Below are 22,573 nucleotides of genomic sequence, written 5' to 3'. Positions count from 1 at the left end.
CAGGCAATAGAGCTAGAATTCAAATGCAAATCTGTCCAACTCCAAAATCTATATGTGCATGTTTGCTGTACCACATCAACTCTTCTTAAATAAGATTTTGCTTTCCTTCAAGCTAAATTGAACTGGCAGCCTAATACGTACTGATTAGTGGCTAAACTTATTACAAGCCAGACTGTGCTTTACATGTGTGAATCTGGTTGCTCCTCACAACAGCCCTAACTAGAAGAAATTGAGGAGAAACTGAAGCATGAAAGGATGAAGGACACTGCCCCAGAGGCAGAGGCAGGATTTGAACCCAGGTGGTCTGACTTCAGGGCTTCTATCCATTATACTACCCTGCCTCCACAACATGTACATGCTTTACAGAGTCCTCTGGGGACCAATGAAGAAAGTTCACAAATTTATTTTAAGTGATTAAAAGTAAAATGAAAAAGCAAGCCTGCTATTACTATACATGTAGTACCTATTTATGCTATAAAACTGAAGCAATTAAAATTCCGCAAAATCATCTTCTGGCCAGGCAGCTAAATAAAACAGAGTAAGAAGGGGATTGACATAAAAACCCACAACTAAGAAAGAACAGAACAAAAAGCTATGTCATTTATGTGGGATTAAAACTGGGACTTTTTTGGGAGATTCATATACATGCAGGGCTTTTCAAAAGAGGAACAGGAAAAGGATCTGCCTTCACTCTGCTAGACAGTCAGAAGATAATTTTGTAGTCTGGTGCTCAGGGGCAGCTGGCTTGCCAGGGGTAGGTAACAGCTCTTCCAAAGAGGCTTAAGATGATGGCAAAACTTTTCAAGGCCAGCCAATTCTTAGGTGAATCTGCAAGGGTAATATAACAGCTAGTAAAGATTAGACAATGGTTCTCATCTGGGGCCAATTTTGCCTGGAGGATATTTGGCAATGTCCGGAGACATTTTTGATTGTCACAACTTGCCAGGGTGGGGGTGGGAGTGGGGGTGGGCGGTGGTCGTCAGGGATGATGTTAAGCATCTACAATATGCACAGTACTGCCCTACAACAAAAAATGATTTGACCCAAAACGTCAACAGGGCTGAAGGTTGAGAAATAAATATTTACTGAGCACTAATGCCAGGGCTGGTTTAAGCGCTCACATCTAACACATCAATGAGCCCTCATAGCAACCTCTGAGGTAAATATCATTATCCTCATTTTACAGATGAAGAAGAAACCTAAGCACAAAGAATACTTCCACACAGTCACGCGGCTGTGGGTGAAAGCACTCTCACGTGAGCCCAGCTCACATACCATAACCCTCAACTTACTATGCTGTTACATGCATCCTTTTCTAAATCATCTTTGGAGATACAGAGTTGAAGAGAAGAGAGCACCAGGGATCCACTAGGCAACTGCGTTACAGAAAGAAAGTCATGCACAGGAAAAGCAGATTTCTGATTCTGCCACCAGGAGGGGTCAAAGTCTGGACAGCACTTTGTCAGGAGCCCGGCTTAGCTTTCTTAAAAAACGTCACATGTAAACATCTAACTGAGAGCTTGGTCCACAGCAGGCTCTGAGTGTTGGCCCCATCACAATGACAACCAAGGGCTAATTATGAAATAGGAAGGACACAGGAAAAGACACTATCAAGGATACAGTTTTTTTAAAAGGAGGGGGAAAATTCATCTTTTTTAAAAAAGCATCCATAGACTTAAAATTTTTTTGTTTGGGGTCTGTAAAAAAATACCAATATGGGTGAAACTCTATGATAAAAAATTGCCCAAATTCTTGTTATGTTAAAATGTTACTGATTCAAATATTGCTTACAATAGGTGACCATTAAAACTTTTCTTAAAAAGGATGTTTTCCTTCATCATTGTGTCCATCTTTTTGTCTATTATATGCTAATTACCGTCCTTGGGTCTTGCCTATCTTTGTTTCAGGGCAGTGAAAAAAAAATTTTTTATAAAAAAAGTCAAGACTCTTCTGCTTTCACCCGTAAAAAATAGAGAGAATTTCTGAACCATATTTCCTTAACCCATCATAAAGATTGTTTGATATTGACTAGAGGACCCTACTCAGATTAGAAGGTAGATACACTCGTAAGTATCATTTCCCATTCTTACCCAATACAGCATGGAGGGTGAGTTGGTGATTCACACCAAGGCATAAAGGGAAGTAAGAACAAACATGTCCCAAAAGGAAGGAATTTGGCCTGTGAAGAGCTACAAGTTTTCCTCAGCAGGGGAACAGGGTACCGGGTGTTTAGAAACGATGGCACCTAAAGGAGGGCACTAACAAGGCTGGTCAAGGAAGATACAAAAGAAAAGCCATGCACATAAATTGCAAAAGTAGGCCGGGTGATGGCTGATGCCTGTAATCCCAGCACTTTGGGAGGCTAATAAAGCGGGAAGATCCCTGGAGCCTAGGAGTTTGATATCAGCCTGGGAAATATAGTGAGATCCTGTCTCCACAAAAAAAATTTAAAAATTAGCCGGGCATGGTGGCATGTACCTGTAGTCCTGGCTACTTGAGAGTCTGAGACCAGAGGATCACTTGAGCCCAAGAGGCAGAAGTGGAGAGTGCAGTTAGCCTCGAGACTGCACCACTACACTCCAGCCTAGGCAACAGAGCAACACTGTGTCTCAAAAACAAACAAACAACAACAACAACAAAACTATAAAATTCCTACACACACACACACACACACACACACACACACACTAGCCTAGCATGATGGTATGCACCTGTAATCCCAGCCACTCAGGAGGCTGAGGTGGGAGAATCGCTTGAGCCCAGGAGGTGAAGGTTGCAGTGAGTCAAGATCGCATCACTGCACTCCAGGCCGGGTGCCAGAGCAAGACCCTATCTTAAAAAACAAAAATAGGCCAGGCATCGTGGCTCACACCTGTAATCCCAGCACTCTGGGAGGCCGAGGCGGGTGGATCTTAAGGTCAGGAGGTCGAGACCATCCTGGCTAACACGGTGAAACCCCGTCTCTACTAAAAATACAAAAAAATTAGCTGGACATGGTGGGGGGTGCCTGTAGTCCCAGCTACTCCAGAGGCTGAGGCAGGAGAATGGCGTGAACCCGGGAGGCAGAGCCTGCAGTAACCTGAGATCGCACTACTGCACTCCAGCCTTGACAGAGCGAGACTCCTTCTCAAAAAAAAAAAAAAAAGAAAACACTTGCAAAAGATTCAGCCAATAAAGGACTGTTATCTAAAATATACAAAGAACTCTTTAAAAAACAAGAAAACAATCTGATTAAAATATGGACAAAATACCTTAACAGACACCTCACCAAAGAAGATATACAGATGGCAAATGCAAATAAGCATATTCCACATCATGTCACCAGGAAATGCAAATTAAAATGAGATACCATTACATACTTTTCAGAAATGGTCAGAATCCAGACCACTGACAACATCACATGCTGGTGAGGATAGGGAACAGCAGGAACTCTCATTCACTGTTGGCAGGAATCAAAAATGGTACAGCCACTCTGGCAGTTTGGCCGTTTCTTACAAAACTAAACATATTCTTACTATACAATCCAGAAGTTGCACTCCTTGATATTTACCCAAAGAAGCTAAACACTACGTGCACACAAAAACCTGTAAATGGATGTCTCTAGCAACTTTATTCATAATTGCCAAAACTTGGAAGCAACCAAGATGCCCTACTATAGGTGAATAGATTAATACACTGTAGTACATCCAGACAATGAAATATTTTTCAGTGCTAAAAAGAAATAAGCTATCCAGCCATACGAAGACATGCAGAAATCTTAAATGTGTATCATTATGTGAAAGACGCCAATCTGAAAAGGCTGCATACTGCATGATTCCAATTATACGATATTCTAGAAAAGGCAAAACTATGAAAACAGTAAAAAGATCAACAGCTGCCAGGGGCTGGGACACAGGGTGAAACGATGACTAGACAGAGGATTTTTAAGGCAGTGAAAATACTCTGTGACACTGTAATGATGGACACATGTCATTATACATTTGTCCAAACCCACAGAATGTACAACACCAAGAGTGAACCCTAATGGAATCTATGGACTTTGGGTTATTACGATGTGTTAACGTAGGTTCACCGATTATAACATATGTACCACTTTGGTGGGGGATATTGACAACTGGGGGTGCTGTACATGTGTGGCGACACAGATATATGGGGAACTCTGTACTTTCCTAATTTAGCTATGAAAAAAAGTAAAAAAAAAAAAAAAACCATACACAAACCCTGGGCGTGGCAAGGGGAACTGACCCAATAAATAAAAAAAGGAATTGGGATGGGACTATTTCTGAGAAGGGAATAGACCCTATGAATAGGTTTCATTTTAAATTACATTAAAAGCACCTTCCCAGCAAATTCTAACCCCAAACTAACTGCTTACTTTACTGAAAGTCTACTGTAAGAGTATATATAGTCTGTGTATGTTTATTTCTGCCTCTCAGGACACTAGCTCCAAACACATCCCAAATGTTTCAACAGAAACAAAGGACATCTTTGTCACATCTGTAAATTAAATTCACTGCAGAACAGATTTTTTAAAAAGTCAACAGGCTCTACCAATGAAAGATACATAGTAACCTTCTCCCCTCCCCTCCCCTCACACATCACATGATGAATCAGTTACAACTTTTCCTGTTTTCCTTTCTTACTGATACATCCTTCCTCTAATTCCCACTCCACCCCCATCTTTGATTTTTCCAACATTCTGTAATCACAAAGCAGTCCCAGTTTTTCCTAGGTTTACTACATCTCTATTTAAGCACCTTTTATTTATCCGATTCTTGATAAAAGTGATATATGAATTAAAAATAAAGTACATGCAAAATAGCCAATGTTGGCACTAAAACAGTATTGAAGAAGAGTGTTGTGCACCAACAACTTGAGAAGAGTGTCCAAGAAGCTCAACTAAAGTCACATGAGCCAGCTCCATTTTATTACAAACATTTAGAAAAGGGCCTGGGTGAGGAAGTGGAAGTAACCACTGACAGCCCTTTGTTTTCTCCATATAGGATAAAACTGCTAAAATAAACCAGGCATGGTGTCTCATGCTTCTAATCCCAATTATTCAGGAGGCTGAGGCCGGATGATAGCTTGAGCCCAGGAGTTTCAGGCTGCAGTGAGCTATGATTGCAGCAATGCACTCCCATCCTAAGTGACAGAGCTAGATCCCGTCTCTTTAAGAAACCAAACCAAACAAAATACTGCTAGGATAGGAGGAAGGTCCTAAATTTACTCCAGCCATGCCATGTCCCTCTACTTGGTCCAGAACTGACTAGTAGAGATGGTAGCTGTGGCAGCAAGGCTGTCCTATCGTTCTCAGCCTCCCAAGGTCACTATCTTGGGTTCTCAACCACCAGAATGCCTGCTCTATTCCAAAACTCCCAAGTTTTTCCATTTGTAGGCACACTCCAAGCATATCTTACAGGCAAATGTGAACATACAATACTCCCAAGGCAAATTCCTAGAGGACTGTGGTGACTGGCAGAGTGATGGGGCCTGGGGTCAAGCTGGTTCTGAACTGAAGAGGTTGGCAGAATTCAGATTGTCCAGGCCCAACAAAACAACACCCAAAAAGACAAAAATCACCATCATGTCTCATAGAGTCTCTTGGGAGAACCTCCAACCTGCTCTCTGCTTCCATTCTAAACTCCCTCCAATCCATCTTCTCCCCAGTAGCCAGACCAATTTATTTTTATCACTGTAAATCTGATCATTTCACTTCTTGCCTAACCCCTTTCCACGGCTTCCCACCACCCTTAGAATAAAATCCAAACTGTGGATTATTGCTGACAGACTACAATCCCTCACAGGGCCTAATGTTACTCTGCATAAGTCTCCAGCTGTACCCACAAGGGCCTCTGGCCTCTGTGTTCACTAGACACACGCCAGAACAACCTCCTTCGTATTTCGCACACGTTCCAAGCCCTTTCCCATCTCGTCTCTTGTACCAGTGGCCCCTCTGTTTGGGACACTCTCTCATCAGCTCTTCACACCAACGCCTTGTTCAAAAGTCACTTCTTCCAACAAACTTCACGGTCACCCTAATGTGCTCCCTCCCCAAGTTAATCTTCCCTCATCATGTTGTTTATTTCCATTTCAGCATTTATGGATTGCAACTAGGATTGCAGTTGCTTGCTTATTGAGAGCCTCCCTGACTAGGGTGTAGGGACTGTGACTTATTGACTGCCATACACTTAGAAGGCCCTAATAAAACCTTTCATTGATTTATTAAACAGGTGGAGAGAGACATTTAGAAATTCCAACTTGCCAAAGTGTGCTAGTGAAATCTTCAGTGACCAATGCCTCATTATTCCTTCATCAATCTCCTGAATCATCAATTTCTGCCTCTTCACTGGATCACTCCAAATATGTACTAATATGCTATATCTTAATAAAATCCTCCCTTAAAACATAGATTTACTATTTAATGATACGTAGTATTTACCATGTGCTGGGGGTATATCAGCATCTGTACCCTCATTTTTTATTATTTTTATGAATGATTCTATCTGATAATACACTTAACTAAGGCTTTATAAAATCAAGGAGATCTCAGGATAAACACAGATGCTTATGCAGTGGGATAAAGGAAACTTTACTGTAAAGTAAATATTTGCTTTCCAAATTCTTCTGACACTGAAACTATTATCACATTACTGAAAACTTCCCAAAGCACAAAAATTACAACCAATTGCATATTTAAATTATAATACTTATTTAAATTACACTACTTAATTTCAAATCCTGACCTTACAGTGGCTATGTTATTAGTAAAGACAACATGCAGAATTTTACTTTAATATTTTAACATTTCAAAAATTAGGGCACATATATATCCCTAATTTTATACATACATATGTATAAAATGTGTATATGTATAAAATGTATATATATAAAATGTGTATATATATATTGCCCCCCTATCTAACAATAGAAACTGCTGCTTCATCATAGGAATAGTAAAATAAATTTAGACCTATATCTATAAGCACCTGAATGAAAAGTTAATGTATGCCCTAGAATGGAAAAACTTCAGTTAAGGTTTGGAAGGCCACAGGAGAAAAGATAAAATTAAGTGACAGAAACATTTACACAAGCTCTTGAGTAAAGTTTTAATCTGAAAGAGTCACAAGTAAAATAAAATCATTGACTCAACTGGAATATGTGCAAGGATATGCTTGTAATATAAAATTCCGCAAAATGTGTTAAATGCTGATATCAAACTTAGTAAAATTGTAAACTTCAACAATAGTAAGCTCAAGTATCTCATATCTACCACCTTTTTCTGAAGGACTAAAAACTTCTGGCATATATACCTTTCTCCACATATCCAGGACAATCAGGAAAAAGGTACGAACTTTTTTTTTAAGATCAAACAATGAAAGGAAAGAAAGTAAATTACTTTCTACAGACCAGAGAGAAAGAGAATCTTCAGTCCTATCTTGTACAGAAACAAAGCAAAGAAACAGTATTACATGTGCCTAGAGATAAAAAAAACAAAATATATTTTAGGAATAAGACTCCACAAAATCCTAAGCTGCAGATATTGCTCCATAAAGTTGTCCTCTCCTGATGGTTTTCCGAATTTACTGTGTACTTTTAAAAACATCTGCCTGTCCATCCACATGCGTTTTGGATATGCTGCTCTCTCTACACCCACTCCCCTCTATAAATCCAGACCTCAGTGTCTTCATTTGAATCTTTTTACTTAGTACTGACATTTTCCTTGTTATCTTCTTCATTTGTCTATACTGTAGAAATAATTGTTGAAGCTCAATATTTAACGATTTAAAGTTCTGTTTGATATAATTTTAAGTTCATGTTTATTTAAAAAAGTTAAGAGGCTGGGCGCGGTGGCTCACGCCTGTAATCCCAGCACTTTGGAAGGCTGAGGTGGAAGGATCATGAGGTCAGGAGATCGAGACCATCCTGGCTAACACGGTGAAACCCTGCCTCTACTAAAAATACAAAAAATTAGCCGGGCGTGGTGGCGGGCACCTGTACTCCCAGCTACTCGGGAGGCTGCGGCAGGAGAATGGCATGAACCCGGCAGGCAGAGGGAGCAGAGTGCTGAGATCGCGCCACTGCACTCCAGTCTGGGCGACAAAGAAAAAAAAGAAAAAAAAAAAGAAGCAGATAAGTAGGTGTGGGTCTTATTTTTCCTTTAAAAGAAACTGAAATGTGTGTGTGCATGCTTCTTGTCCTCCAGGACATGAAAAAAATAAAGAAAAGACCAATGCCCTAAGATTTCGAATTCAAAGTAGACTGTGCTAAATTCTCTACGAAAGTCACCAGCACTCAGAGGAAGAAAAAGCCACTTCCAACTGAACTTACCTAGATATTTGGTAGGGGGTGGCAGGGGCCGCATGTGAGGGGGGTTTGAAGAATGGGAACTCAAAACAGAAAGGGCAGCAGAAGTTCTTACTAGAAACAGGGAACAGCCACTAGTCCACTATGTCTAAATCCCCGCCCACGTCGGAGAAAAAGATCAACTCATCAATAAAAAACAGAAAGAGAAACTGTCATGAAGCAACACTCATCTTGGGATTTTATAGGGCATCACCATTTGAAGCCTTATTCTACTGTCATATTTACAAATCTAAACTGGAACTCACTCTCTTCATCTATAGGAGATACAGACTGTAAAAGTGGGCTTGAAATCATGTTGGAGGGAATTCTGAATGTCAGGTTTTTCACTCTGGATTTCATTCTGCAGGTAAGGATGTGAAGGCACTTGAAATGGGAACTGCAGTGCTGTAGGTGTCAAATGGAAGGGAATGAAGAAATGGGCTTGGCAACAACAGGAGAGGCAGGTTTGCAAAAAAAAAAAAGTGACAGATGAAATAACTTGGTAGCTATTTGCATGTGGGGTACAAAGGTAAAAGAAAGAATTAACATTGCCTCAAGATGTTATTCCTGGGTAACTAGGAATAAATAAAATGGAAGGAAGGGAAAATAGGGCAAAATGACAGTGAATTAACTTAACTAATTACTAGTCTTGTTGGAAATGTCCGCATCAGATCCATGAATTTGGTACCTCTGTGTGCCGGGCACTATTTTCAAGCATTTAGGATACAACAGTGAACACAACTGGCAAACAACTTTACCCACATGGAACTTACGCTCGTCAGACAACAGATAATGAATAAGTAAATAAACAGGTCAATATATAAGTGTGGTGTTGTATGCCATTTTAAATAGGAAGGTAACATCTAAACAAACACCCAGAGGTGAAGGAGTGAGCTATACAAAGAGCTGGGGAAGAGTCAGCAACTAACAAAACAATAGCTTAAAATAATTTCACTCCACAATGCTTTTGAAGTTAGCAGCCACATTGCGACATACCTCTTTGGGACCCAGTCCTATTTCCTTGGGCGAGCATTCAGGGTTCCACTTCCTGACTCTATCCTACCCAATCAAGAAAACTTCACCAATAAAACGGCGATAAAAAACTGCCTAGTGGGTCAATTTGTTTATACTGGCTGTTTACATTCCCTACATGGGAGAAGAGGACTGCATTTTAAAAGGACAAAACCAAAGCACATTAGAACATGTTTGTACAAAGCTTAAGAAGACAATCATCTTGTTCTCAAAGCAATAATTAATGTAGCAACTTTGAGACTTGTGATTTAAATCAAAGGTACTGAAGAAAGATTATGAATCATGCAATTAAGCTACCAAGCAGGATACTGCTGGAGAGGAAAGCGATTCACAGCACCATAAAACTGTCAAAAATAAAGACAGTAACTATCATCAAAACTAGAAATAATATCATCATTTGATTTTATACTTTGTTGATCAGCAGAGCTGAATTCTAGCCTAAGCTCCGCCATTTATTGGTTCTGAGTCTTTGGCCTCATCCTTATCTGTAAAGACCAGCTGGTCTGATTTTTCAGATTCCTTTCAATTCTGAGATTCCCTGCAGCAAGCTACGGTTCCTATGATGTTTATTTATGTATTGGGGGTGCTCTGTTTTACTTAGGTTTGCAATAATAGTACAAATAAGCATCCACCCAAAATAACACAACTTAAATGTTCTGTATAAAGCGATATGAACTGCTTTTAAACAAACCCGCCTGAACTTGGTGCTTAAAATGAGGCTACATTCACCGTAAAGGCGCTGCCTCTTTTTTCATCCCTGTTTTAGAACAGCCTTCAAGACTCTGAGGTTTCTGTGGATGTGATTTGGAACAAGGTGGATGATCACATCAGGTAACACCCCTAGTGAAAGAAAAGAGACCTTTTCTTGTGAAACTTGGTCTAAGAAAACTGTTCCAAAGGAATCCCCAAGCATTTCTAGCAACAGCTCTGAGGAAAGAAAGCACGTATATCTGGTGATGGCAATTCTTGACATTAATGCTCATCTGAATGCATAATAAAGAAAACAGCCAAAGTTTATTGTGGACTATGAGCCAGGTATTAACTCATTTAATCTTCAAAAACTGCTGTAAGTTTGGAACTATCATTATCTCCATTTTACATACGCTAAAACTAAGGCATAGAAAAGCTAACCAAATTGCCCAAGTTTTCTCAGTTAATAAATAGATTCAAAACCATGACTCCAGCTCCAAAGTCTGCGTGCTTCATCTCCAAGATACACTCCCTATGTAACCCCTGCTGTCCATGTTTAAGTAACAGTCCTGTTTCTACTACACCTTCCTTACAAACTGAATAACACAAAGTAAAAGTAAAGCCCCACTGCAAACTCACTATCGGGTTTCTCCTCCTGTCCTGAACCACAAACTATAAATATATTTTAAAGATATACAAACTTGACAGTACCTGAGACTTCTCGACATTTAGAGGGGATGTGTGTGGAACAACTCAAACATTTCCTGTCTCGGACCAAGTGCAGTGAATGAGTGCTGCGAAGCCGCAGCATGCCTGGGTGTGGAACCGGCGTCTCCTCTCAGGGGTTCACAGGAGGGGCCGCCCGCGCGCCCCGCCCCGCGCTCCTGATGGGCGCGGAAACGGCACTGGGGCCCGTCACGCCACACCTGCCTCCCGCGCCCCCGGGGTCCCTCCACCTGGCCCGCGCAGTGCCCGGGCTGTTCTCCGCCAGGCTTCCTCGCGCAAGCTCGATGAGCCACACGCTTACCTTCGGGGACCCACCCCCGGCGCGTGGCGAACGGGAAGCACCGCCACTGCTGCGCCACACTCGGCCAGGACCTGTGTCGTGCCACCACCTCCCAGCGGCGCCGGCTGCGCTCCCTGCGGGGGCCAAACCTGTAGGCCCCGCCCCCTGCGGCAGGCCCCGCCCTCACCAATCACCGCCGGCCACGCCCGAATATAGGCTCGATCAGCCCCGCCCTCGGAGCTCTTCGACCGCGCCCCCGAAGGAGCAGCGGGCGGGGTGCAACCCCTGGGCCTTAAGTAAATATGCGGGGGAGGAAAGGCGGGAATCCAGCGGATGGGAGAGAGAAAACGAGAGGACCCCCGCGGGGAAAGTGAAGAGAGCCTTGGGCGGGGTCGGGGAATAAGAAGGCACTCTCCCCAGGTTCCCGCTAAAGTGTAGACCTCAAAACAACCGCGCTCATTCAAGACATTGGCATAATCTCATTTTCCTCGGGCAGGGTAGGAGTCACACACCAATTCAGGGCTCCAGGCGTGAAACGTCGTTGGGAATGGGATTCAGAGGAGCAAAGAAAGGAAGCAATTCCTTTACTAGTCTCCACCACACATCCTTTACTTCAAAACCTGGGGAGTCGGCTCCCATTAAGAATCCTCGAGCTTAAATTGTTAATTAATCCCATTCCCTTCATAAATTGTTAATCAATCCCGTTCGCTTCAAACAGTTCAGGCGCATCACGAGAGAGCAGACGCGGCCGGGTTTGGCATGAATGTCCGTAGTGTGCTACTCTAAGGTTTGCGTCTCGGTGTACAGATAAAGGAAAACCAGAATCCTCAAAACGACTTGTTTTAATTATTAATGCATCTGAGTCTGGACGGTGAAAAACGGCTTGAGGCATTAAGCCAATAACTGAGTCGGGCACAGTTCCTACAGTCCCAGCTACTCCAGGGGCTGAGGCAGGAGAATCACTTGAGCCCAGGAGTTCTAGGCCAGCCTGGACCTGCATAGCAAGACCCTGTTTCTAAAATAAAAATAATATAACTAATGAATATGGCAGGGAAACAAAGGGCTCACTTTGCCAGTAAGCAGGATTGATATACAGTAACCTTTATTACAAGAATTTCAGAAAATAATGCCAAGAGGCCAGCCTGGCTCTGTAGCCTTAAGGGAAGCCACAATATCCGAAGTCCTCAATTTGCTTATCAGTAAAATGAGGGGATTTAGCCTGGTGACCTCATGGGCTCCAAATGCCCTCTCATACTCTAGAGTTTGTCCTGCCAGGCTCTACTCATAGGAGAGGGGAAAGAATGCAGGGAAGTATTGTCTAGTCAGGAGTTACTCAGAGAAATTGGAAATTTTTAGAAAAAGCTTCAGGGATCTCTGGAATCACTTCATTCGACCTCTCCCTTCCGACTTTCCTGTTTGTAATAATAATAGTACACCAGTCCCTGACACATACCCTTATCAACAGTTTCCCTTTTCTTTTTTTGACCCACAGTCTGAAAAAATTAAATGGAAAATTCTAGAAATAAACAATAAGTTGTAAATGGTATGCTGTTCTGAGCAGTGTGATAGAATCTCACACTATCCCAATCCACCTACCTTCAATGTGAAGCCTCCCTCTGTCCAGTTTGTCCATGCTGCAGATGTTAACCACCTGCTAGTCACTTAGTAGGCATCTCTATCATCAGGTTGGCTGTAGAGGTGTCACAGTGCTTGTGTTCAAGGAACCCTTATTTTGCTTCATGATGGCCCCAAAGTGCACGAGTTGTGATGCTGACATATTGTTATAATTGTATTTTATTATTTGTTATGGTAGTTAATCTCTTACTGTGCCTAATTTAGAGAGTAAACATTATTGTAGGCATGTATATATAGGAAAAAAAGTTTAGATTGCGGTTCAGTACTATCCGCAGTTTCAGGGAACCACTGGGAGTTTTAGAAGGTACCCCCTTGGCTAAGGGGGTAATACTGTATCGTTCTTGCCCTAACTCAAAACCTTTGACTCTTCCCTCTCAGTCCTCACGTTTGGTCACCAGGTCCTTGGCTTTCTCCTTTACAGAGTCTCTTCAATGACTCTTCCATTTTCACTGCCATCTCTGTATAAAGAACAGATTCAAAGAACTCAGGGTGTTTGATCTGATCCTAACCTACATTTCCCACCTAATCTCCAACTCACTCTTGTGTATTCAGCTGTTTGACAGACTGTCTCCTCAACGTACAGAATCCACGACTTATAGCTAACATCCCTGCCACTGTACATGCAAACCCACTGCCTCCCAGCTGGAATACCCTCTTCTCAGTCCTAGCTACCTGTCTTGACTACAATAGCCCAGCTCAGGGACGTCTCTATGCAATAAAATGCTATAATACTTAGGATCTGCACCACTCACGTTAGCATGTAGCAGGGCTACTTTGTTTTGTTTTCTGCTATTTAGAATCTTTATTTCAAGCCAGTTATGGTGGCTCACACCTGTAATCCCAGCACTTTGGGAGGCCAAGGCAGGCAGATCACTTGAGCTCAAAAGTGGAGTTTGAGACCAGCCTGAGCAACATGGTGAAACCCCATCTCTACAAAAAAATTTAAAAATTAGCCAGGTGAACATGGTGAAACCCCGTCTCTACTAAAAATACAAAAAAATTAGCCAGGCGTGGTGGCAGGCACCTGTAGTCCCAGCTACTCAGGAGGCTGAGGCAGGAGAATGGCATGAACCCAGGAAGCAGAGCTTGCAGTGAGCCGAGATCATGCCACTGCACTCCAGCCTGGGCAACAGAGCGAGACTCTGTCTCAAAAAAAAAAAAATGAGCCAGGTGTAGTGGTGCACGTCTGTAGTCCCAGCTACTTGGGAGGCTGAGATAGGAGGATCGCTTGACCCTAGAAGGTACAGGCTGCAATGAGCCGAGATTACGCCACTGCACTCCAGCCTGGGTGACAGAGTGAGACCCTGCCTCAAAAAAAAAAAAAAAAAAAAAAAAAGAATATTTATCTTGCTGGGCACAGTGGCTCATGCCTGTAATCCCAGTACTTTGGGAGGCCAAGACGGGAGGATTTCTTGAGCCCTGGTGTTCCAGAGTAGCTGCAGCAATACAGCGAGATCCCATCTCTATAAAAAATTAACCAGGCATGGTTCCTGGCTAATTAGTCCCAGCTACTTATGAGGCTTAAGTGAGAAGATCACTTGAGCCCAGGTGGTCAAGGCTACAGTGAGTCATGATTGCACCATTGCACTCCAGCTTGGGTGACAGAGGGAAAGCCTGTCTCAAAACAAACAAAAAAGAATATTTATCTCTAAAACTAAACTTTAAACCTTTTTTTTTTGAGACAGAGTCTCGCTCTGTCACTCAGGCTAGAGTGCAGTGGCGCAATCTTGGCTCCCTGCAACCTCTACCTCCCAGGCTCAACCAATTCTGCTGCCTCAGCCTCCCGAGTAGCTGGGATTACAGGAATGCACTATCACGCCTGGCTAATTTTTGTATTCTTACTAGAGGTGATGTTTCATGATGTTGGCCAGGCTGATCTCAAACTTCTGACCTCAAGTGATTTGCTGGCCTCAGCCTCCCAAAGTGCTGGGATTACAGGTATGAGCCACCACACCCAGCCAACTTAAAACTATTTACTAGATGTCCCCAGGCCCCAGTCAACCAGGAATAAAAGTTTTCAATATCTTGAGGCTGGGCGCTGTGGCTCATTCCTGTAATCCCAGCACTTTGGGAGGCCGAGGCGGGCTAATCACAAGGTCAGGAGATCGAGATCATCCTGGCTAACATGGTGATAACCCCGTCTCTACTAAAAAAATACAAAAAAAATTAGCTGGGCGTGGTGGGGGGGCGCCTGTAGTCCCAGCTACTCGGGAGGCTGAGACAGGAGAATGGCGTGAACCTGGGAGGCAGAGATTGCAGTGAGCCGAGATTGCCCCACTGTACTCCAGCCTGGGCGACAGAGCGAGACTGTGTCTCAAAAAAAAAAAAAAAAAAAAAATTAGCCAGGCGTAGTGGCGGGTGTCTGTAATCCCAGCTACTCAGGAGGCTGAGGCAGGAGAATGGCGTGAACCCAGCAGGGGGAGCTTGCAGTGAGGTGAGATCGTGCCACTGCACTCCAGCCTGGGCAACACAGCAAGACTCCCGTCTCAAGAAAAAAAAAAATCCAATATCTTAAGAAGGCAAAAAGAAATTATAGAGTCATCCATAATTAGGCTGTTCAGATTACCTATAACAGCAAGATTCTGTTTTTCTCTGAAATATTATGATACTGAAGTAACACCAGTTACTTCATGCTAACCAAATGCTTTGATTGGCAGTTACATGTGACTGATTCATAAAAATGGAAAAGTAAATGATAAGACTTTTTTGGAAGACTAAGTCTTTGAGATTCATGGAGGTAAATAAAAAGTAACCTACCCACTCTTCTTCACCTCATTGCCCAAACAAGTGGTATACCCATAGTAAATGCTTAAAAATATATTAATCAGTCCATGATTATTTTCAACTTTCCTTAAGTCCTCTCTCTCCTTCACTAAATACTAAAACACTGGTCTTTTCTTTTTCATGGAAATAAGATAGTGAGAGCTTCCTCTTTTTTTTTTTTTTTTTTTTTTTTTTTTTGAGACAAGAGTTTCGCTCTTGTTGCCCAGGCTGGAGTGCAATGGTGTGAGCTCGGCTCGCTGCAACCTCCGCCTCCCAGGTTCAAGTGATTCTCCTGCCTCAGCCTCCCAAGTAGCTGGGATTACAGGCACGCACCACCACGCCCAGCTAATTTTATTTTAGTAGAGATGGGGTTTCTCCATGTTAGTCAGGCTGGTCTCAAACTCCTGACCTCGTAATCCGCCCACCTCAGCCTCCCAAAGTGCTGGGATTACAGGCATGAGCCACTGCACCCGGCTCCTCTTTTAATTTCAAAGAAATCCTCAAGAATAAGTGAAAAAGAATCACACAGCATTTCTTGGAGTTGGACTAGAAAGGTTTTCAGTGTTCTAGAAATAAACCCTTGCATCACAGCAAATTCTCTATGTTAGCAAGCTCTATGTACCATTAAGATTTACTTTAGAGAGTAAATTTTCCTTAACTGCAACCTTACCCAGACGGTAAAATAGAAACAGAACCCAGTTTGCAGAATGACTACCAAGTAAGAGTAAAAACTGATTTGCAATCTATCAATGGCCCCTTGTGTTTTGAAAATGTCAACGGCACATTTCAGGGAGGCCCCAGAGTTCTAAAGTCTGTCCCAAACAATCTATAAATCACTAGTCACAGCAAACCTTTATAATGTTCTAGAGATTTAAGAAGTATTAAATAGACTAAATAATAATCACACTTCATCTATAGAGTGGGTTGTACCAGAGGCTATTGGTAATAGACTCTTGGAACTCTTCTCTACCTCTCTTCAAAACGTGAAGTGACTATTAAGAGTAAAGCCTTAGGGGACTTCTGAATCCAGACAACATGGAGTAATAAGGACCAAATTGGCCCTCCCACCTGAACCAACCAAAAGGAAAAAGGAAAAAGAGCCAGACAAAATATATAAAACATCTGTTTTCAAGATACTGGATATCAGGCAGTGAAAGAAAATGATTCCTAAGCAAACAAAGTTTACCCCAGCTTACTACTTTCAGATACCTTACACACCATGACATAGGAAGTAGAATGAAGGAGAGCCCAGCAGACTCCCGGAGTTGAGATGATTCGGCTATGAATCCAGGAAGAACAAGATGGTTACAGTTCACAAGACAGTGTACAAGAGGAAGTTAAGTGCACAGAGAACCCTAGAGACCTGCCGAAGGTTCTCCCGGAGAATGTGACAATGTGGATCAGTGCATGCATGTGAAGAAACTATAAAAAGTACAGCAAAGAAAAAAACATATGAAAGCATTAGACAGAATACCACTGAAAACTCACAGAGGGCCAGGAATAGTGACTGTTCCCATCAGGTAGACTAGAAACGCTCCTAACTCAATGGAGGTAGAATACTAAGAAGAGTCTTACCTTACTTAAACTGGGGGGGAATTAGCCCTAGAATAAATACTGCTTGAGTCCTGCCAAAAAAAAAAAAAATAATATGGAAGTAAGATCTGAAAGGATTGAACTATTTCCTAGTAATTTACCTCTATCTCAAATTAAAATCCAGGCATATTTATGAACTATTTCCTCGTAATTTAACTCTATCTCAAATTAAAATCCAGGCATATTTATAAGAACAGAAAAATATCCAGCATCCAGCAAGGAAAAAAATCACAATGTCTGACATTCAATATTGAATATGTGGCATTCAGTATTACAAGGCATGCAAAGAAACAGAAAAATATGACCAATAATGAGATTAAAAAGTAATCACTAGGGGCCGGGTGCGGTGGCTCACGCTTCAGCACTTTGTGAGGCTGAGGCGGGCGGATCATGAGGTCAGGAGATCAAGACCATCATGGTGAACATGGGGAAACTCTGTCTCTACTGAAAATACAAAAAAATTAGCTGGGCGTGGCGGTAGGCGCCTTTAGTCCCAGATACTAGGGAGGCTGAGGCAGGAGAATGGCGTGAACCCGGGAGGTGGAGCTTGCAGTGAGCGGAGATTGCCCCACTGCACTCCAGCCTGGGCAATAGAGTGAGACTCCGTCTCAAAAAAAAAAAGAAAAAAAAAAGTAATCACTAAAACTGACCTGCAACTGACATAGATGTTAGAATTAGCTGACTAGGACATTAAAACAGTTATTATAATGGTAATGTAGGCAGGTCTTGGTGGCTCACACCTGTAATCCCACTTTGAAAGGACAAGGTGGCCGGGCGCGGTGGCTCAAGCCTGTAATCCCAGCACTTTGGGAGGCCGAGACGGGCGGATCATGAGGTCAGGAGATCGAGACCATCCTGGCTAACACGGTGAAACCCTGTCTCTACTAAAAATACAAGAAAATTAGCCGGGCGAGGTGGCGGCGCCTGTAGTCCCAGCTACTCGGGAGGCTGAGGCAGGAGAATGGCGTGAACCCGGGGGAGCGGAGCTTGCAGTGAGCCGAGATCGCGCCACTGCACTCCAGCCTGGGGCACAGAGCAAGACTCCGTGTCAAAAAAAAAAAAAAAAAAGAAAGGACAAGGTAAGGAGATCCCTTCATTTCAGGAGTTCAAGACCAGCTTGGGCAACATAGGGAGATCCCATCTCTACAAAATAATAATAATAATAACAACAATAGTAATATATTCAAAAAGTTAAGTAGAGACAAAGAAAGTATAACATTTCTAAATCTGACTTTTAGAGATGAAAACAATAATCTCTAAAGTGGAAAATACACTGGATAGGATTAACAGAAGACTAGACATTACAGAAGAAAAGATTAGTAAACTTGAAGACAGCAATAGAAACTTTCTAAAATGTAGATAGAAAAAAGAATTAAGGCCAGGTGCAGTAACCCACACCTGTAATCCCAGCATTTTGAGAGGCTGAGGCAGATGGATCACTTGAGGCCTGGAGTTCAAGACCAGCCTGGCCAACATGGCAAAATCCCATCTCTACTAAAAATACAAAAATTAGATGGGCATGGTGGTGCATACCTGTAGTCCCAGCTACTTGGGAGTCTGAGGCATGAGAATCATTTGAAGCCAGGAGGCGGAGGTTTCAGTGAGCAGAGATTGTGCCACTGTACTCTAGCCTGGGCAACAGAGTGAGACTCTGTTTCAAAAAACCAAAAAAAAGAGAAACGTAAAGAGAATCGATGAGCTGTGGAAAAATGTAAGCAGCCTAATATACTTGCAATTAGATTCCCTTAAGGAGAAGATAAGGATGGTGTTGGAGGATGGGATAGGAAAACGCATTTGTAGAAATTATGGCTGACATATTCCCAAATTAGATGAAAACTATAAACTCACAGATCTGACAAGTGCAATGAATTCAAACACTAGAAACATGAAGAAAACTACACCAAGGCACATCATAATAAAAGTACTAAAAACCAGTGATAAAGTCTTAATAGCAGCCAGAAGAAAAGATATGTTATATACAGAGGAACAAAGTTAAAAATGTCAGCATATTTCTCATCAGAAATAGTACAAGTGGCCGGGCACAGTGGCTCATGCCTGTAATCCCAACACTTGTGGAGGCGGAGGAGGGCAACGGGCAGATCACCTGAGGTCAGGAATTTGAGATGAGCCTGGCAAATATGGTGAAACCTGGACTCTACTAAAAATACAAAAATTAGCTAGGTGTGGTGGCGCACGCCTGTAATTCCAGCTCCTCAGGAGGCTGAGGCAGGAGAATCACTTGAACCTGGGGGGCAGAGGTTGCAGTGAGCTGAGATGGCACCACTGTACTCCAGCCTGGGTGACAAAGCAAGATTCCGTCTCAAAAAAAAAAAAAAAAAAAAAAAAATTACAAGCAAGAAGTAGAGCAACATCTATAACGTACTGAATAAAAAAATTTGTCAACCTAAAATTCTTTACCTAGCACAAATATCCTTCAAAATCAAAGATACATAAAGATCAAAGATATATAAAGCTATATAAAGATTTTTTCAGACTGAAAAAAAAGCTGAAAAATTCATAACCAGTTGACTCATACAACAAGAAACATTCAAGGAAGCCCTTCAGATATAGAAAAGTTATTCTGGATTTCTGGAAATTACTAAGAAATGAAGAGCACTTGAAATAGTAACAACAGAAGTAAACATATTTTGATTTTTTAATAATTTAAATCTCTAAAAGTTAACAACTTTAAACAAAAATAGTAATAACTTATTGTGGGTTTATATCTAATGTATCAGTAAAATATATGACAACAGTATTATAAAAGCTAGCATTAGAGACATAGAAGTATACTATTGTAAGATATATCCTATAAGTGTAAGTATTCTATAAGTGATGTGGTATAATTCAAATTAAGATAGACTGTAATAAATTAAAGATATATACTTAAATCTGGTTGAGAGCAGCAATAATCCAGAATGGCTACTCTGATCTATGTTGATAAGGAAAATGGAGAACCAGGTACCCTTGTGGCTGCAAAGGATGGGCTGAAGCTGGGGTCTGGACCTTCAATCACAGCCTTAGATGGGAGATCTTAAGTTTCAACACCACGTTTCGGCAAAACATTCAATGTTCTACCAGCCTTACCTAAAGCTACCAGGAAGGCTTTGGGAACTGTCAACAGAGCTACAGAAAAGTCAGTAAAGACCAATGGACCCCTCAAACAAAAACAGCCAATCTTTTATGCCAAAAAGATGACTGAGAAGACTGTTAAAGCAAAAAGCTCTGTTCCTGCCTCAGATGATGCCTATCCAGAAATAGAAAAATTATTCCCCTTCAATTCTCTAGGCTTTGAGAGTTTTGACCTGCCTGAAGAGCACCAGATTCCACATCTCCCCTTGAGTGGAGTGCCTCTCATGATCCTTGATGAGGAGAGAGAGCTTGAAAAGCTGTTTCAGCTAGACCCCCCTTCACCTGTGAAGATGCCCTCTCCACCATGGGAATCCAATCTGTTGCAGTCTCCTTCAAGCATTCTGTTGACCCTGGATGTTGAATTGCCACCTGTTTGTTCTGACATAGATATTTTAAATTTCTTAGTGCTTTAGAGTTTGTGGGTATTTGTATTAATAAAGCATTATTTGTTTAACAGAAAAAAAAGATACATACTTTAATCCTAAAATAAAATAACCATTAAAAGGAAAACAGGAGTTATAACTAATAAGGGAACAAAGGACATAAAATGGGATAATAATGCTTAATCCAAAATAAGGCAGAAAATGAAGAAAAATGAAACAAAGAACAGATAAATACAAAACAAATAGCAATATGAAAGACAAACTTGACCAGGCACGGTGGCTCACGCCTGTAATCCCAACACTTTGGGAGGCTGAGGCAGGCGGATCACCTGAGGTCGGGAGTTCGAGACCAGCCTGACCAACATGGAGAAATCCCGTCTCTACTAAAAATACAAAAATAGCCAGGTGTGGTAGCGCATGCATGTAATCCCAGCAGCTTGGGAGTGTGAGGCAGGAGAATCACTTGAACCCAGGAGGCAGAGATTGCGGTGAGCGGAGATTGCGCCATTGCACTCCAACCTGGGCAACAAGAGCAAAACTCCGCCTCAAAAAAAAGAAAGCTAGAGCAGCTATATGAATATATAAAGAATATTTCAAAGCAAATAATATTACTGTGGAAAGAGAAGGTCATTTCATAATGATAAAGGGGCCAATTTATCAAGAGGACATAATTCTACACATTTATGCACTTAATAACAGAGCTTCAAAATATATGAACAAAAACTGAAAATCCTTCAAGAAGAAATAGATACACCCACAATTATAGTTAGAAGTTTCAAAACCCCTTTCATAATAACACAAGTAGAGAGAAATTCAGCAAGCATATAGAAGACCTAAACAACACTATTAAACATCTTGAGATTTTATACATATATATATACACACATATATATATACACACACACACACACATATATACATATATATATATATATATATATATTTTTTTTTTTTTCTTTAAGACGGTCTTGCTCTGTCGCCCAGGCTGAAATGCAGTTGCAATCTCGGCTCACTGCAACCTCTCTGCCTCCTAGGTTCAAGCAATTCTCCTGCCTCAGCCTCTCGGGTAGCTGAGACTACAGGCACACGCCACCAGACCCAGCTAATTTTTGTATCTTTAGTAGAGACAGGGTTTTGCCATGTTGGCCAGGCTGGTCTCAAACTTCTGGCTTCAAGCGATGCACCCACATCAGCCTTCCAAAGTGCTGGGATTACAGGTGTGAGCCACCACACCTGGCCAACTTAATTGATATTTGTAGAACACCCCAAAATAGAATATATATACTTTTCATGTGTACATAAGATATTCACCGAGGCAGACCATATTCTGAGCCATAAACTCAATAAACCTAAAACAATTCAAATCACACAAAGTATGTTCTCTAACTATAATAAAATTAAATTAGAAATCAGTAACAGCAAGACATTTGGAAAAATCTAATTTTTTTTTTTTTGACGGAGTCTTGCTCTGTTGCCCAGGATGGAGTGCAGTGGCAGGCTCTGCCTCCCAGGTTCACACCATTCTCCTGCCTCAGCCTCCCTAGTAGCTGGGACTACAGGTGCCCACCACCACGCCCAGCTAATTTTTTGTATTTTCAGTAGAGACGGAGTTTCACCATGTTAGCCAGGCTGGTCTAGAACTCCTCACCTCAGGTGATCCACCCACCTCGGCCTCCCAAAGTGCTGGGATTACAGGCGCGAGCCACCATGCCTGGCCAAAATCCAAATATTTTGAATCCAAATATACAACCCTAAAAACCCATGGGTCAAAGAAGAAATTGAAAGGAAAATTAGAACATATTTTGCACTGAATGAAAATGAAAATATAACATATCAAACGTTGTGGAGTGCCCTAAAGTAGTACTTAGAAGGTATTGCCCATATTGGAAAAGAAAAAAAAGCTCAAATCAATGACCTCAACTTTCAACTCACCAACAATAAAAATAAGAGCAAATTGAACCGTAGTGGGAGAAAATATTTGCAAATTACATATCTC

General features: G+C 41.8%; 1 protein-coding gene and 1 pseudogene across 36 annotated transcripts in view; one reads left to right on the top strand and one right to left on the bottom strand.

The window, feature by feature from the left end:
* Positions 1 to 22,573, bottom strand: part of SGK3 (serum/glucocorticoid regulated kinase family member 3) — a 148,398-nt gene that overhangs the window by 77,340 nt on the left and 48,485 nt on the right. For 16 of the 36 annotated variants that reach the window (XM_065519299.2, XM_065519311.2, XM_065519310.2 and 13 more), the window contains exon 1: positions 11,093 to 11,207. The exons of 18 other annotated variants lie outside the window; for them this stretch is intronic. The gene's annotated coding sequence lies outside the window, so the exon portion shown is untranslated. Of the gene's footprint in view, positions 1 to 10,776; positions 10,926 to 11,092; positions 11,208 to 22,573 lie in introns of those variants that run through there. 2 more of the 36 variants (XM_065519309.2, XM_073998889.1) reach the window with 1 other exon arrangement.
* Positions 19,978 to 20,653, top strand: LOC102116071 (putative pituitary tumor-transforming gene 3 protein; annotated as a pseudogene).

The sequence above is a fragment of the Macaca fascicularis genome, chromosome 8 (assembly GCF_037993035.2).
Source record: "Macaca fascicularis isolate 582-1 chromosome 8, T2T-MFA8v1.1".
Taxonomy (NCBI): Eukaryota; Metazoa; Chordata; class Mammalia; order Primates; family Cercopithecidae; genus Macaca; species Macaca fascicularis.
This window is presented reverse-complemented; position numbering and strand designations above follow the sequence as displayed.